Here is a 15,932-nt window from a genome sequence, read left to right on the forward strand (position 1 = left end):
TTTTTTTTGTGGTGTTATAATTGAAGGTTTTTTTTTTTTTTTTTTTTTTTTTTTTTTTTTTTTTTTTTTTTTTGTCTACATGTACTAGTTTGTGACTCGGACAATTTCCGAAGTTTTGTTTAAATACAAAATGAAAAAATTACTTCAACTTAAAATAAGAATTTGAAAACAATATAATTTTAAAATTAATTCAAAAAATGGAAAAAAAAAATATATGGAAATTGAAAAAAGAGATGCAGTAGTATACATGTAAATGTTACTATGTGCAATTGCTTAACTGGTATTTAGTCTAGAATATTACTCGTACCATCCATGAAATTAACAACCATTAGCATGTGATTAATTTCTTTCAAATTAATTTGTAGTTTATTATTGTGCAATAATTACTTAGAAGTTACATTCTAGAGAAAAATTAAATAAGATAAGTGTACATATGAAAAGTTTTAGAGTGATGACACATAGCGATGATGTGACGCCAAATCATGTTGATGCAGCAGTGACACATGGCGTCCTCATGTTGTCCCTTTGCGTTTTAATAATATTATATACTAGTTTTGTGCTCGTGCGATACCCTTTTTTATTTATTAAATTTTAAGATAAATTTTTAATTTATATAACAAATTTTAAAATATATCATTTATACAAACACTAGTAGAAAAAGCCTCATTTGCGTCGCCATATTTGCGTCACTCATTCTAAAGAACGAAGCAAATGTGTATTTTTACCATACTTTAAAGTTATTTGCGTCGCTTGTTATTAAAGAAGCGACGCAAAAAACAAATGTATGTTAGCTTTCTATCATTTGCGTCGCTCTTATTTATTAAAGCGACGCAAATAAGTTTATTATTTGCGTCACTCATTTACTGACAAGCGACGCAAATAAGGCAGTGAATAATTTGCGTCACTCTTTTAATAAATGAGCGACGCAAATAACAAATTTTCAGCATTTCAGATTTTGTTATTTGCGTCGCATTTTTATTATAAAGTGACGCAAATAACTCTGCTTTAGGTTACCCATTCTGCGCTTTTTTGACCTTAGCTTTTCACTTTCACTAATTCACTAAACAGAGTTGCTTAATTTCGACCCTTCAATCCAACAAATTCGCCCAAAAAACACCCACAAATTCGCCCAAAAAACTGCAATTCCCCAGCAAATTCAACATCCAAAATCGCAATCAAGTTCAACACCCATAATCGGCAGCAAATCCGAGCAATTTCGAGCTAAAATTTAGACCAAAAACCCTAATTAATTCGAACCCTTAAACCCCAGAAAAATTGATTATTTTCGACCAAAAATCCCCCATTTCGAGCAAAAAATGTACTCAATTCCATACGAATTCGAACCCTAGAAACCCCAAAAAATTCAATTAAAAATCCTGCTGAAAAAATTCGAGCAATATCTGATATTTTCGAGTGGAAAAATCGCTTAATTTCGCCCCCAAAAACCCGAGGAAGTTCAAGCAAATTACAGCAATGTTGAATTTTTGAATTTTCGAGTGGAAAAATCGCTTAATTTCGCCCCCAAAAATCGATTTCGGCTCGACATTGTTGAATTTTAGAAATCAATTTCACCTATGGTAAGATTGCTTCTATTTATGTTCAATCTTTTCATGGTAGATAGAATGTAGCATTTAACTTGAACAATGACTTAGTTTAATTTCAGGTTTAGTGTTAGTTCACTAATTAGAATTTATATGGCAGATTTAATTGAATTTTTATAATTTTCAGTCATTGAATTTTCATTTGAGCATATTGCATACTTGTGAATTTCAGTCATTGAATTTTTGAAGTCAATTTTCATCTGAGCATATTGCATAGTCATTGAATTTATATGGCTGTTTTGCAATATTTTACTGGTTGCTTGTTTGCATCTTTGAACAGTCTGTAGAATAGCATAGTCATTTGAGCATATTGCATAGTCCCTGAAAACGGATATGTACCATACCGGCATACCCAAGCCTAAATAGCATAGTCAATAACGCATGAATAAATTGTTAACTTTGCAATTTAAGCCAGTAGTAACTTTTAAAAACTAAAAAACCGAGAAGGCGTTGCATGATAAGCCAGACCTCTAGCTTATGTCCTAATAGAGAAGTGATATTGTAATTGGAATGCTAGGCTTAATCACCTGGGATCTTTTCAATATTATGTACGGTATAATTATGGAGCAAATATTGAACTTTTTCTCTTTGGGTCTTTGACCTTTAGAAGTAGGCGGATACTTGTGAAGGTATCACAGCCTCACAGGTTATGTACTCAGCCTTAGTTTTTCTCTGGCGTGTAGGAAATTGTCTTTTACTTTCTCTATGTAGTTTAGTTAAGTAAGGATCTTATTATTACTTCATGTTATTGGCGTAGGAGTGCAGTCAACTTGACATAGTTGTTCACCTGCAAAGCCTGCTTTTATGCGATCTGTTCTTCCACCCAGTGAAATACTATTGCACTGTTCAAAGCCTGGATACAATTTGCGGTAAAAGTTTTTTGGGGGTTTTTTTTTTTTTTTGAAATACCATGGTTTCTTTGAAGTTTCAAACTTCAAACTAAAGTAATTTAATAGATTGTGTTCTTTTACTATGGATAATTGTTAGTGCTCCATTTGTTCTGCAAATTTGTTTGCATTTAGTCTGTAGATTTTTACAGTTGCTGTTTTGCAATATACTACTGGTTGACATCTATGATTCTTTGAATGTCTTATTAAAATTATTTTTTATCATTTAATTTTTTTGTAGGCATCATCATAATGGGCGATGGGAAGCACGAATTGGGTGCGTTTATGAGAACAAGTACCTCTACTTAGGCACTTTCAGTAATGTCCTGAACTCTATTTCTCTCGTGCTCGCTCTTGTTCTATGAGATTTAGGATCACGAGCACACACGCAAATACGTGGTCAGACAAAGTGATTATCATAATCACAGGGACAAAGATACTTAATATTTGGACTGTCCCTTTTGGTTTGGTCACTTTCTGTGATCATCATATATAGTATATGTTGTATGTATTCCTGTCCACTATAAACAATAAGATATAAAGGAAAGGGGGTGAGTACGGTACCAGTAGATCTGCCATTAATTAAAAAATTGCTCCTACGGACTCACATGGCGTCACGTGAGTCAAATATTGTGAATACCTCTTAGGAATGGGTTGCTTGATCTGATTTTATGAAGAAAATTATTAGTATGATTAATTAATTAGGTAAGGTTTTGGTGAAAATTATGATCCACTAAGATTCCTGCTCTTTGCATTGCTTGAACCCCGTCACACCTGACTATTACATATGCAGCTATGCACCCCCACCTTTACTTATAAAGATATGTAATAAAGTCAAATTTGATCAGAAAAGAAAACAAAAAGAGGATTAAAGAATAGAATCAATGCCGAATAACAACTTTTATGTCACATGGCAGATTAAGTTGAATCAACTATGTTGGTTTAATATATGTAATTTTTTATGGCAGATTCTTAATTATGCGGAAGTGAATTCCACAAGTTGCTCGAGGTTCTGGTTGTGGACAAACGATTAAGGCGGTAGTACGCATACGAGATTGTCTTCACTTGTGGTATATATATCTGAACCATTCTTTGTAATATTAACTTATTCGTTCTGGTTGGTATAATGATTGTGAATTGTATGAGATTTTTAATTGTGATATAATTGATTGGAATTGCAATAATACTTGCATCATTGACTTAGATACCCGTTCAGGGCTTACTCATTAGGAGTAAGTCTTGAATAGTCCCCGGTTTGGGACTGTTCTTGAATGTTCTATCTCATTTAGGTGATAACTACTTGAATTGTTTTGGATCTAAGAAGATCATGGCTCACTATTTCCCGATTGTTCTCTGGGTACATATGTTGATAGTCGATTATCTACATTGTGTGCTTGGAGAACTGTAGGGAAATGCTGCCGGATTTTCTTTAGAACCAAACTTTACAAGTAGTTATTAGTGAGATAGGACATTCAAGAATGGGTTAGGTTGGAGTGATAAGGACCTTATTGGATCATCCGGAGTTGCATTTACATGATATAAACTTTGAATGAAAATGTTTGATGCCTTATATTCTTGTTTATGGTTAAGGAGCTATATATGTTACAAAATATACACAACGTTGAAACGAAAAGATCATAATGAAGGATTTTATATCGCAAAAGAGAAGAATGAAGGAGGTATGAATTCTATGATTTTTTTTTCCAATATGTGTTAGTAATTGCATAAATTGCTTATTATTGTTATGTGTTCAAGTTTATAATTTAAAAATGATATAAATCGATGTCTTAATTTATTTATGTCTTTTTTTTCAGGTAAGTAATAATGGAGGATGAGGATTTGCATAATCGTTCCATGTCTTTGCAAAGTGAGGAAGATGAGCCACACAATCAATCACAATCAGAGCTACAAACAACCGACTCTCAGAAGAAGAAAAAAAAGCCAAGAGGTCCTTCAAAGGGCCTAAAATCCATGCCTGGGGTTCCTAGAGTGCTTGAATGGGATGAATTGTGTCGACCCATTGGAAAGTGGGCAAAAGCATACAAAATTCATGTTGGTGAAATAAGTCGTGCAAAGGTGTCTATATTGTATAAAGATTGGAATCAAGTTCCACAAGGAATAAAAGACACTTTGTGGGAAGATGTTAAGGTAATATTCACTATTATATGTTAAATGTTATACTATTATATGATCATTTTGACATTATTTGAATATGATGAAAACAATTTATTTGAATATGATGAAATTATTTACTAATTTTTTTTATTTTTTTAATTTTTTGCGTAGAGAGAGTTTCAAATCGAAGAAGATGAAGACAAGAAAAAAAAGGTCCTACGCACTTGTGATAAAACTTGGAGAGATTTCAAAACAAAATTGGTCAGTGGTTGGATCACATGTACCAGGAATATGCCGAAGGAGAAAAGAATGCCGTATGTACTCTATGATTTCATATCTGAGGATATGTGGAAAACATTTGTGGAGGGGCATACGACAGATGATTTTAAGGTTTGTGTGTATTAATATCAATGATCATGCGGGTTATTAATACTTTGTTAACGGATTCTTATGTACTAATCTTCATTTCTGCTTGTGAAAATAGGAAATCAGTGAGAAGGCAAGACAAAGCCGGTCTTTCAACGAATACCCTCACCATTTAGGAGCCAAATCATATGGTGAAATGAATATTGTATGGCGTAGAAAAGGGTATATTCCCACGACATCTTCAGCATCCAGTACTTCATCTTGTTCTTCGGTTGTGTCTAGTTTGCCGGATAGGACATATGCTTGGCTTCTAGCAAGATCAATAGAAGATGATAAGGGAAATCCTTATTTGCCGGATGAGAAAACAAGAGAGGTGAAAGAATCCATTGTAAGTATATAATAAGTATATGTAATAAGTCTTTATTTCAAGTTTGAATATATTTTGTTAAGTTTATGTATTGCAACCAAAGTTTTCTAACTTGAAGTCATTATGTAGGATAATTGGAGAAAGCAACAAGCTGAAGGAAACTTTGTTCCTAATAGGCATGATGATATCTTATCTCGTGCCCTTGGGAAAAAAGATCGTAATGGTCGGGCAATAGCATTTGGCAGTGGAATTGGCATTAAAGCTGTATGGGGATCCGGAGAGAGGCGTAGTGGCCGACGGGGTAGGGAATTCGGAGATGATGAGCTGGAAGAATTAGAGGCAAGAGTAGCCCGGAGGGTACGAGAGGAGACTATGCAGGAGATGGATTCTAAAATGGATTCCATGGTTCAAGAGAAGTTTATGTTATTTGCTAAACAGATTGGTATTCAAATTCCAACTGAAATGATAGAAATGAATAACATAGGCCGGACGACTCAGCAAAATCCTAGTAGTTGCCAATCAGTGGGTGATGATCCATTTGCAAACATACAGGTATCCAACACTTTGTTATTTTATATTTTGTATCTTTTTTTTTTAATGATTTATGACTGCGACATACTTTTAACTTTGTAACTCAGTTTTCTATATTTTTTAATTATGATTTTTTTCTATCTTTATAAGGAACCGGTTCCTTGTCGGCTATCATTGTTGAAAAATGACTCTGAGAAAGTCATTGTAGCTGAAGGTACATATCATCCGGAGTTAATCCTTGATCATCATAGTAACCTCCTTCCGGATCACGTGAGGGTGAGTGTTGATGATTTTTTTGACGAGTTCAAAGAATTCTCGGTTCCAGTTCCTTCTTCAGTCATCAAGAAACTTAAGCATGCTCATGGTACATTTACCCAATGGCCGAAATACTTGGTTTCACTCATGCATGACAAGGTAAATTATTTTTGTAACAATTTACATATAGTTTTCCATACAAAATATAGCAAATTGTTGAATAGATTTGCTTTACTATTGATTAGGAATTCATATCAAATAAGAACAATGGTAACAACAAAGCGGCCAAAGAAAACATGCAAGACAAAATGAAAGTAGTTGAAAGTGGTCGCGAAACAAAAGAGTCCAACACCAATCCAAAAAAAGTTTTTCTTATGGATTATGCTTTGGAAAACTTGTCTCAGAAGTGTGGGTCTTTGAATAGTTTGTTATCTTCATTACCCGAAGGTGAAACTATTAAGGTTAAGGCTGATGCTTGGACCTTTAGTTATGAAGACAGTAAGGACATCATTATCAAACGTGAAGATGTCAATCAACTTCTCACAGGAGCTTGGCTGAATATTTCAGTTTTGCAAGTTTTTATGATGTAAGATATTCAAATTTCACTCTTCCCATATACTTATTTATTACCATTTATAATGTTATTACATGATATATATGTAGGGCCTTGAGTGACTTACTCGATACGGAGGAAGTGGCTTCCATTGGATTCATGTGTCCGGAAATGATTTTAGAAACCTATTTGCATAGTGATGCTGATCGTATCCTACTATACATGACACATGTGATGGAAAAACAAAAATCTAAGCAGTTCATCTTATGCCCATACCATGAAAAGTATAAACTTTGAACTTGTATTTATTTGAACTTTGCAAATTGTTGATATTATTTTACTCTTTTACAAATGTGTCTCTAATTTATTATGTAGGAATCATTGGGTTCTTTTGGTCTTATGCATGGCTAAGCGTGAAGTCATCATCTTTGATTCTTTGAGGCAGAAGCGAAATTTAGCAATTAAGTTTGCAATGACAAAGTAAGTCTAGTTTGTTATTAATGTAATGATTTTATGTGTGTAAGGGTAATATATATGTTATTTGTTTCAAATGTGTAGTGCTTTTCGAAGTTTTAAGGCATTAAGTGGACAATCTAGGGAAAGTAAATTGACATGGCATTTGGGACAGGTTACCTTAATTTCTGACCCTAAATTTTAGTTTCTTAATAATTGAAGTATAGCAATTTAATTTAACTTACAAATATATTACATGTAGTGTCCTCAACAATTGGGTGGACGTGAGTGTGGCTACTACGTCATGCGTTATATGTACGAAATACTTGAACATCACCATAGCAGTGAAGATCTTATTCAGGTATGAGTTGTCAAATATTTCATTTTTGTTTGATAAATACAATTTGATGTTAGCTACAATCTTGAATTAAAACTTTCCTCTTGTATATTTGTTGTGTTGATAGGATTTTTCAAGAACTACACCGTACACCGAGGAGGAGATAAATGAGATCCGAGATATTTGGGCAGAGTATTTTATATGTAATGTTGAACTTTAGATTTACCACTTAGCGCATGTTTGACTCTTGTTTTGGATTATAGGCTTGAAATGAAGTAATTTGGTTAATTGGTGTTGGGATTATGAGTATAATGTCTATGATATTGAGATGTAAATTATTGGACAGGTTGTTAATATAATGCCGTCATTCCCAATTTTATGGGTAGGCCAAATTACAAAGGAGACTCTGCCGAAATTTACATTTGCATTATTCAATAATATTGCATTAATTTCAATTATATTAGCGTTAGCATATTACTTAATACCTAGGAAAACAGGTACTACAAACATATACAAGGCAATTATTATATTATAATTAAAAAAAAAAAATTCACCTCATTTGCATCACTCATTAAACAAACAAGTGACGCAAATACAACAGTTTTGTATTGTCTACTCAGTTATTTGTGTCACTCCTATATAAACAAGTGACGCAAATAACAAAAAATTCATATATTGGAAGAGTCATTTGCGTCGCTTGTTTATGAAGGAGCGACGCAAATAACAAAAAAAGTTTATCAAAAGAGTTATTTGCGTCGCTTGTTTATAAAGGGGCGACGCAAATGACTAAAAATAAGTTTATCAGAAAAGTCATTTGCGTCGCTCTTTTATAAAGGAGTGACGCAAATGACAAAAAATAAGTTTATAAAAAAAGTCATTTGCGTCGCTTGTTTATAAAGGAGCGACGCAAATAACAAAAAATAAGTTTATAAAAAAAGTCATTTGCGTCGCTTGTTTATAAAAGAGCGACGCAAATGACAAAAAATAAGTTTATAAAAAAAGTCATTTGCGTCGCTTGTTTATAAGTCATTTGCGTCGCGAGCAGTTGCGTCGCTCATAGAAGCGACGCAAATAAGCCTTTTTCTACTAGTGAAAATTATTTAGAAATTGATGTGCTTTTGTAACGATTTACTATCAATTAGGCATGTAATGACTAATAATAATGTTGGTGGAAATACTGTTCGATTTAATACATTAAAAAATTAAATATTAGCAAAAAATAATTTAAATAAAATAAATGCTTAAAGCCCGTTGGGTTGACCCGAACCCAAAACTTTAAACAAGGGTTGAACAATTGTTGACTCGTAACCTGAAGTGACCCAATCCAAAATAAATCATGATCTGACCCTAATTGACAGGTCTACATAGTAATAAAATTCTATTAGATTTGTGAAGTATATTATTATAAGTTTATAACCGATTATATATATATATATATATATATATATATATATATATATATATATATATATATATATATATATATATATATATATATATATATATATATATATATATATATATATAGGACCAAGTTATAATGAGAACCAAGACTAAAATAAGAACTAGGAACTAATCTAGACCCTTAGATCATGTTAATCAGATGGCTCACATGCTTCCCGTGTCATTAATGGCGATCAATGGCTGAGATTAGTTCCTAATTCCTATTATTCACCTTGGTTCTCACATGATCTCAATTATATATATATATATATATATATATATATATATATATATATATATATAACTAATATATAAAGCTAAACTTTTAGTCAGGTCACGAGGCAGCGACACTTGGATAGGTTCAAATAGACTTCATAAGATAAAAAAAGTTAGTTTATAATTCTATTTTGAATCAAATTTTGATAGAATTTTAGGATAAAGTTGTTATTTTAGAGTTTTATTTTTGATAAAATAAAATTTGAGTGTCGCGCCACGTTGGATAGATTTAAATAGACTTCATAAACCACCCGGGCATCGCACGAGGCACAAAACTAGTATATATATATAATTATTTAAAAAATTCAAACAAACCGTGCATCGCACGGGCTTCATCTAGTTAACCTCTAAATTGGAATCAAATCATAAAAAATAACCAGCACCCTTTGTTGGTTGAGAAACAATATTTCAATATTGCGCAACGATTACCAATTTAAATCATATTGAAACCAACGCCACACACACATGTATTTATATTAGGGGTGTTCATAAATCGGACCGGACCGAAAAAATGGACCGGACCACCCCGGACCGAACCGAATTAATCGGTCCGGTCTTCGGGTCTTGAAATTCATTTTTTCGGTCTTCGGTCCGATCCGGTCCAAAACCCTTTTAAAACCGGTTTTGTACCGGACCGATTTTTTTATTAAAAATATGTGTGAAACCTTAAATAATGGTTAAAATTATCCTTAATATACTTAGAAAACTTTAAATTTATAAGCTTTTTTGCACTAAACATACAAAAAAAGATGTAAAAATGACGTTACAATATAGTTTTTCCAATACTTTTTTTTGTGCTTTCCTAAACTTTATAAAAAATTTAGTATTCTTTTTAAAAAAATTCTTAAATCGGTCCAAAGCGGTCCGACCCGGGTTTTGGACCGATTCTTTCGGTCCGGTCTGGATTCGGTCCTAACTTAATCGGTCCGGTTTTCGGTTCTTAAAATTCTAATTTTCGGTCTTCGGTCCGGTCTTGGACCGATGAACAACCCTAATTTATATAGTAAAAATAAAAATGGGGTTAAAAAAATAATTCCAAATTTTAAAACAAATTACAATTGACAAGGAAAAAAATTGAAGTTTCTTTAAAGACAATATAGAGTGTCATGTGTACATTTTTATTTTTTGTTTTGTTTTCATTTTTATTTATTTTTGACATACTTATCTGGATGTTACTAAGAACAATGGTTATTTAACCATCTAAGCCAACTATCAAGTATGCTATAAGCATGAAAATAAATATATATAATTGATACTCACAAAGTCTAATTACAAAAAAAAAATAAAAAATAAAAAATAAAAAAATAATAAAAAAAATAATTTATAATATCAAAACATCATCACAAAGAATTATTGAAGTAGCAACCCGGTGCAATGCCCGGGCTACACACTAGTATATATAATAATAATAATAATAATAATAATAATAATAATAATAATAATAATAATAATAATAATAATAATAATAATAATAATAATAATAATGGATGTTTTACGCTTTAAACTACTTCTTTCGCTAAAAAAAATTATGATATAAAAAATAAATGTATATGATAATTTTTGAGAATTATAATCTAATAATTCTTTTTGAATAAAATTATAATTCAATTTGTACATCTAAAATATTGGTATTTTATCAAAAATAAAAGTGTAAACTAACAATTTTATCCTAAAATTCTATCCAAATAGAAATCTAAACTAACTTTTTTTTTATCTTATGAAGTCTATTTAAATCTATCTAACGTGGTGCAACACTTGCCAAAAAGTTGAATAGTCAAGTGTTGGTGCCTCGTGACCTGGCTAAAAGTTTAGTTTTATATATCAGTTATTATTATACGATGATATGTGATAATCACTTTAGTTGGTTCTCTTGATGGATTATCCCAAACACCTTACCACAATACCACGTACTACTAACTACTCCCACCTCATCATCAAGAAAAAGAGTTATAGGAATATTACTATATTAGCCGTTGAAATCAATTATTGGCTTGGTAATTTTCTTAGCATTATAAATAAGTGTAAAGATTGATAGATCGATGACACAAATTCTTTAAGCTCAAATTTTCTTTAGCTATGGAGAGAATTACCATCTTTGCCATCATTTTGCTCGTGTCTTTGGCAGGTTCAATAATTCATCAATAATCTCTTAATTCATACTTCATATATTTTAATTGAGATTATTATGGTTGCTTAATTATTAGTTTGTTTGCATACACGGGGATGTATGCCTTAAGGTTAGGTGTAGTAGAATGGTACCCTGCATGACTTGATATTGCATAAATTATCTATTGTTTATGACATATTTTAATCGATCAATCTAATATGATTGTCATAATTCCTATATTTTCTATCGTAATTCGCTTTAAGCTTGTTGTCACAAAACCTTTAATTTATGTGCACTTATTGAACCACATATGATAGTGCATGCAGTGCGAACATGGGCAAGCAGGAAAGGAAACATCATTGACACAACCAAAATGGAGACGTTAGATGAGGCGATGAAGGTGTTAGAGAGAGAGGAGTTAAAGGTTTTACAAGAGGTTGCAAGAGAAGTAGCAACGGCGGAGCAACAACCATTGAAAAACCTCAAAGCCTGCGCAAATCCGGGAGAAAACTGTGCATTTATCGGCTGTTGTGCAATTAGTGGACATAAAATCGACTGTCTAGGCAATTATTGTTATGACTGGAATGATCGCCCCTATCCTCCGTTCAATATAAACTTATCTAAAACTTAAGCTTATAACAAAGCTTTAATTTCTTCTGCTTAGGGCTCTATGAAGCTACGTGTATTAATGAATAAAACTATAAAAGTGGACGTTGTATCTTGTATGCTTGTGTTTTATATAAATGTATATTAAAGTTCGTTGTTGGTTCACTGGTTGCCCAAGTACAACTAATAGTTCTAATCTACGTTACTCTATGTTTTACTAAAATATTGTTTCCCTTGATTCGATATATAAATTACTCCCTCCATTTTTAAAATACTTGCTCCATTTCTATATGTACAGAGTTTTAGGAGAAATTGGAGAAAGTAATAAAATATGGAGGTAGTGGAGTAGCTGGAAAAAAAAAATAGTGGAGAGAATTAGAGGAGATAGAATATGAAATTAATAAAATAGGATTTATGGTGGGTTCACTAGGTGAGAGAAATTAATTAAATAATATTGTAAAAGCTTTTCAAATAAGGAAATGAAGCAAGTATTTAAAAACAGTTAGAATAGAAAAGTGGAGCTAGTATTATAAAACGGAGGGAGTAATAATGTGATGGGCTGAAGGGGAAGTAGGTTTTGATAGCTAAATATGTCAAATGAAAGAATAAAAGAATAGGGAGAGAAAGAGAGGTCACCTACATCATGTAAGCGTTTGAAACTCAATCAAACACAATTAGTAAATGACATTAGTTGATACTTAATAATCAATGTTTAATATTTTATACTCTAGTAATTATTTACATTACTTTGATAATTATAAAGTTATCCCATTCATTGGCATCAATTTGCCAAAAACGACACAATTAGAGATAAAAATTTCAATGTCAATCGACATAAAATTTCATTAATAAAAAATGCAAAATTAAAAATACACTCATAATTATGTCAATATCTATCGAAGGACAATCAATATATTGGACAATAATTATGTCAGTATCTCCATTTTTTTTTTTTTTTTTTTTGCCTTGAAGGTCGTATAATTCCCTCATTTTAGAAGCTAGAAAAATTTGCTAAGCGCATATGGAGACTCCCCAAAAGTTTTAAGTGGACTTTCTAGCAAACAATTAGGCACAAAAACATCTATCTTAATCATTAATTAATCTCTCATAATAAAACAAATATAAACTAATCTGAAGCATTGGATTTTCATTGGAACTCGCTCTATGACTCTATGAGCCATCCAAGGCCTAAGTGTTGTGGTTCCAGCCCAATTTGCAATATCCATATATTACTTTTGGACACATGTATTTTGGGCTATTTTCTTGGACTTGTTAAGTATTATATTCGGTTCATATTTGGCATGACTTTTTTTTGTGGCTTCTCTTGAAGCTTTAGTGGGGAAATCTTGTGGTAAACAAGAGTCTAAGTGAGTGGCAAGTGGTTGATCAGATCATACACACAAAATAGAGAGAAAGTGAGGGTTTTGACAAGAGAGCATCCAACTTTGGAGTTTTCTGGACAGCTTCTGGTAAACTGGCTATTGTCGGAGTTTCCACTGTTGGATCGTGCTCAAATTTTGACACTTTACTCCTGAAATCAAGGGCTTCATTTTGGAAGGTTGGATCGTCGTGTTGAGGTCTGGTTTGGTCAGAATCTGCTTCGGACAAAATTGTTGTTTTTGGGTGAATTCTACTCTTTTGCTCTCTAATTTTGATCTCTTATTGTTTGTTGTTGTGGTGGGTTGTTAAACATTTTGTAGACTGATTTGAGTTTATTTTACCCTCAATTATCAATAATAGAAGCTAGGGTGGACTCTTTAATCGGTCCCGTGGTTTTTATCCTTCACATCGAAGGGGTTTTCCACGTATAATCCGTGTGTGTTGATTATTGTTGTTTTCTTTCGATTATTGTTGGTATTGTTGTTGATTTTCTACTGCCCTATTGCTGTCTTGATTGTGTTATATTGGTTGTGTGAGAATTTGGTTTGTTTGGATTGAATTTGGGTTGATTGTCTTGGTTGTGTGACATTGTGGGTGTCGTATGTAGTGACCCTTCCGATCCCTACACTAAGCAAGATCGTTACTTGTTGGCCTTTCCTCATTTCAATTTCTAAGTCTTTGAATTGATTTCATGGTGTTCACGTTTTTAAATGATAATCGAAGTTTTAATTAGCGCCTATGATGTTTATACAAGAACTAACCCTTGCGGCAAGAACTAGGATTTTCTTATGGAAGTAATCTCCTTGCTTGAGGTTCCATGCTTAATTAAGTTCCTCATACAAATGGAAGATATTTACGACTTCCTTCAATTCATGCATGCATCCTACTTGAGCCAATATTTCCTAAGCTAACAAGTAACTTCCAACAATCCTTCCTCTTAACGAGATAATTGATCTAGTTAAAAGCACACCTTAAATACATGTAAATAATAACCGCCCTTTAGGGCATCAAGCAACATGACTAATAACAACCAGCCAAGTTTGAGAATGTATGAGTTTAACTAAACGAAAAAAATTGGGTACGCCGGACTCACTATGAGTCCAATATATCTGACATTAGTAATCTAATATCAAACATTAGATTATTAACGTCAGATAAAAAATTTCTTAATGTCAAATATGTTAGACTCACAATGAATTCGATTTCACGCAAAACATTTTTTTTTTAATTAAATGATCAAATTCGACCATAAAAACTCTATATCTAAAGTTTTGATAGTTGAATTTGACCTTAAATAGCGAAAAAAGGTAAACTAAGAACACCTTTGTTGTTTTTGATCTTCTTCCCTTTGGATAGAGGAAATAGAGGGAAAGGAAACAAGTGTTTAGGCTTTGATCACCTCCCATTATAAGTTACTATATTTGACCTTAAGCATGGACATAGAGATTCAAGGAGTAGGGGACAATTCCTCCGCTTAGACCAAAAAATTAAGCTAATACTAAGTTATACTTCCTCCGTGCCTTAATTAGATGTCTACTTTCCTTTTGGGGGGTTTCAAAATTAGATGTCTAATTCTATTTTAAGAATGTACTTTTTAACAATGTCCTTATTTTTTATGAGTTGTCATCAATTTTCTTTTACGGGTATTTCTTTTGTACTTTTGACATCATTTTCCAAAAACTTTCTCTCTGATCTCTATCTCTTCAATCATTATCAACTGCAGTACTTTTTTTTTTTTTCTTTCTATCTCTCTCTAACCCCACATGCACTTTGTACTTTTCAATCATGGGTTTTAAGGAATCTCTAAGCTCTTTAATTCCCGTGTAATTTTAGAAATAGATATCTAATTAAGGGACAGAGGAATTATGATATTTGAACTCGAGACCTTTTTGTCATATTAGCTCTTGATATCAAATCAAAGGACTAACTAACTAAAATGTTAAGACGTTTTTTTTTTTTTTTTTTTTTTTTTTTTTTTTTTTTTTTTTTTTTTTTTTGTGACATAGATGTTAAGATGTAAAGCTCAAGATTGTTATAATCTATTATTGTCAAATCCTTTTTAAAAGAAGGCAAAAGCTAATGAGCGCCCCCGGGGCGTTAGATAAGAGAATTAAAGTGCAAATATTAGAATAAAATTAACATTAATTACAACAAATGACGCGTGATTTTGTCATGAATTCCTAACTTAATACCATTTCAACCAATATAATTTATCTGAAAATAGTATAGTGCACCCGGGTGCACCATGCGCATGGTGCACCCGGAAAGAACATTAGACATATTTTAAAGAACATGGGCAAAAAAAAAGAACATGCTAGTCTTTGAAAAAGAACATACCTGTGTTTGACAAAAGAACATGTTTGTGTTTGACAAGAACATGACATTACAAAGAACATAAAGTCTTTAAAAAAAAAACATGTTATTTTTCATGGTTATTTGGGTGGTTAAACGTGTTTGAAAAAGAACATTATATTTGACAAAAAAGAACATGTTCGTGTTTGACAAAGATATAGGTGATCATTGGGCGGACCGGGCCAAGGTTAAAAAATTAGCTCACTTCTCGAGTCGGGCCAAGTTTTGGGCTGAAGTTTTTGTGCCCAAACCTGCCCAAAATGGTCCGGCCGTGCGGGCTTTTCGTGTTGAGTATAAAAAATC

The 15,932-nt window shown here is 32.3% G+C and overlaps 2 long non-coding RNA genes across 2 annotated transcripts; both read left to right on the top strand.

Annotated features, from left to right (window-relative positions):
• Positions 1–2,496: 2,496 nt before the first annotated feature.
• On the top strand, positions 2,497–6,813 carry LOC145555690 (uncharacterized). Its single transcript, XR_014091535.1, has 3 exons — positions 2,497–2,806; positions 3,457–3,558; positions 6,786–6,813. It is a non-coding gene; the product is annotated as an uncharacterized LOC145555690 (long non-coding RNA).
• Positions 6,814–6,859: 46 nt separating this feature from the next.
• Positions 6,860–7,273, top strand: LOC145555691 (uncharacterized). The gene is made up of 3 exons (XR_014091536.1): positions 6,860–6,959; positions 7,051–7,155; positions 7,234–7,273. It is a non-coding gene; the product is annotated as an uncharacterized LOC145555691 (long non-coding RNA).
• The last annotated feature ends 8,659 nt before the right edge of the window (positions 7,274–15,932 follow it).

The sequence above is a fragment of the Chenopodium album genome, chromosome 8 (genome assembly GCF_948465745.1).
Source record: "Chenopodium album chromosome 8, dcCheAlbu1.1, whole genome shotgun sequence".
Lineage (NCBI taxonomy): Eukaryota > Viridiplantae > Streptophyta > Magnoliopsida > Caryophyllales > Amaranthaceae > Chenopodium > Chenopodium album.